Raw genomic sequence first — 2,688 nt, forward strand, 5'->3', positions numbered from 1 at the left:
TCATTGAAGGTCACCTGCCCCAGCTTTGTGTGAGCGATAAATAAACTGTGTGTAAAGCCACTGAAATTTTGGGATTATTTGTTACCACAGCATTAAGTTGACCTATCCTGACTAATATGCTTATTCATTGTAAATATGGTATGATTATAGTGTTTATAGTTTCAGGCACTTCGACCATAAATACTAGTTAGTTAAATAAATTGAATGAAGAATGAATCTGACATTCAATCAACAAATGCCTATAAGTGTAGGGAGAGATCAGCTAGATTAACTCAGTGCAGCAAACATTTATTGATTGGGACTATGATATACGTTGGGGATACAAAGATGAATTATACACAATTTCTAACCTGAAGGATTCGGGTTGGAAGGCAAAATTGGAAAGGTTGATTATTGTCAACCCTTGATATGGAGGATCTTGAATTAAAAACTTAAGAATTTCATCTTGTAGTGTGGGGGGAGAAGGATGTCAATAGATTTTGAGTAGAGGGCACTACTATTAAATTGTCATTTTGGGAAAATTGATCTGCTGATGGTAGAGGAGGTACAGGAAAACCAGTTGAGAGACTATCTCAATAATCTAGGTGTGAGAAGATGAGGGGCCAGGCCAGAGTGCTGGTGATTGTTATGAAAGGGCATAATCAGAAATGAGAGAGATTGGAAAATGAAAACAGGATATTGGGTGTGTAAGGGGTGGGAGGAGGAAGAGGCATGACTTAAGAATGACTCTGAGGTCCCACATCTGTGATGCCACTGGGGGAGGTGGGAGGAGATAGAATATGATAAGATCCTTTTGTTTTTTTTTTAAGGGGTGAGAGGTCTCTCTGAGGTCTGTTTTTTTTTTTTTTTTTGAGGAAGATTAGCCCTGAGCTAACACCTGCTCCTCGTTTTTGCTGAGGAAGACTGGCCCTGGGCTAACATCTGTGCTCATCTTCCTCTACTTTATGTGGGACACCACCATAGCATGGCTTGATAAGTGGTGCGTTGGTCCGTGCCTGGGATCCGAACCTGCGAACCCCAGGCCGCCAGAAGCGGAGCGCATGAACTTAACCACTAGGCCACCGGGCCGGGCCCCCCCTTAAGATCCTTTTGTTATCTGTTGAATTTGAGGGAATGAATTCATTCATGGAGAAATGTCCTTAGGGTAGTTTGTGAAGTCGGATTGGGTGGAGCTGGGCAGAGAAGTCATGCCAGAACTAGAAGGTGATCGTGTAGAGGTCACACTGGAAACAATGAGTAGGTGAGGTGTCTAAGGGAGAGCTTGTAGAGAGGAAGGCATTGGGCTTTGGGAGAAATCTACACTGAGGGACAGGAGAATGGAGAAGAGTCAGTAAAGGAGACTGGGCAGTAATGAGAAAGATAGGATAAATAGTATAGGTAATTTTTATTGATCAGTTACTACGTACCAAGAATTTACTTGTATTTTCTTATCTAATCCTCACAGTCTGCCCTAGGAGGAAGAGTTATCCAGTTTTACAGATGAGCAAACTGAGACTGACAGCAGTTTAAAAATTTTCCCCAAGGTCAAATAGCCACTAAATGGTGATGCTAGGTCTGCTTGACAACAAAATCTATGTTCTTAACCACTGCCCAAACTCAAACGGTCTGAGTTTTACATGAAGCAATGCATGGTAGCTTGTTATTGAGGAAAGCCTGGCCCACAGGGTCAGATGCTGTGGCGTTCAAGAAGAATGACATCTGAGAAAAGTCCACTGATTTGATGGGTGGAGCAGGAGCCTCACTCAGGGCCACAGGCATGAGTGGGTGGAGTGGATGTGGAAGGAATTGGTGGAGACAACCAATCAAGAAACATTTGCAGAAGAGTGACGTCAGCATCATGGCAGAGGGAGCTTCTCTCATTGATCTCTCCCCCTCTAAGACTCTACAAAAAGGACATTCATTTCAACAGAAGCTATTCACACAACACAGGGGACGTCTGAGGCACCCAGGCAGCCGTACACCTGAGGACTGAGGTGCTAGAATCTCCAGACTAAGTGGAAGGAGCTGCTTTGGCTTGGCCTGTGCTCAGGCTCCAGCTGACTTGGTGCCAGCAACTTCGGCCCACCACACTCCAGTTCCAGCTTCTTTGGCCCAGCACACTCCAGTTCTAGCTTCTTTGGCCCAGTGCACTCCAGTTCCAGCTTCTTTGGCACAGCAGCGCTCCAGCTCTCCCTTCTTTGGCCCAGCACACTCCAGTTCCAGCTTCTTTGGCCCAGCACACTCCAGTTCCAGCTTCTTTGGCCCACTGCACTCCAGTTCCAGCTTCTTTGGCCCAGTGATGCTCCAGTTCCTCCTTCTTCAGCTCAGCACACTCCAGTTCCAGCTTCTTCGGCCCAGTGCACTCCAGTTCCAGCTTCTTTGGTCCAGTGGCGCTCCAGCTGTTCCTTCTTCAGCCCAGCGCACCCCAGTTCTAGCTTCTTCAGCCCAGCGGCACTTCAGCTTCAGCTGATTCAACCCACTCGCACCCGAGCCCCAGCTGCTTCGGACTAGCTGCGCTCCAGCTCTGGCTATTTCCACACTTTCCCCCCCAGCAACCTCCACTCAGCCACACTGCAGATCAGCCAGGGGCTGACAAGAGTGCCCACGGATTGAGGTAGGCCAGAATACACAGCCCTTGACCCCCACCCAGTGGCAGCAAGAGGAAACTGCGACCAAATATTTTCACTATGACGAAAGGTAAGCCAACAC

The sequence above is a fragment of the Ceratotherium simum genome, chromosome 15, assembly GCF_057802395.1.
Source record: "Ceratotherium simum simum isolate JZ-2026a chromosome 15, ASM5780239v1, whole genome shotgun sequence".
Lineage (NCBI taxonomy): Eukaryota > Metazoa > Chordata > Mammalia > Perissodactyla > Rhinocerotidae > Ceratotherium > Ceratotherium simum.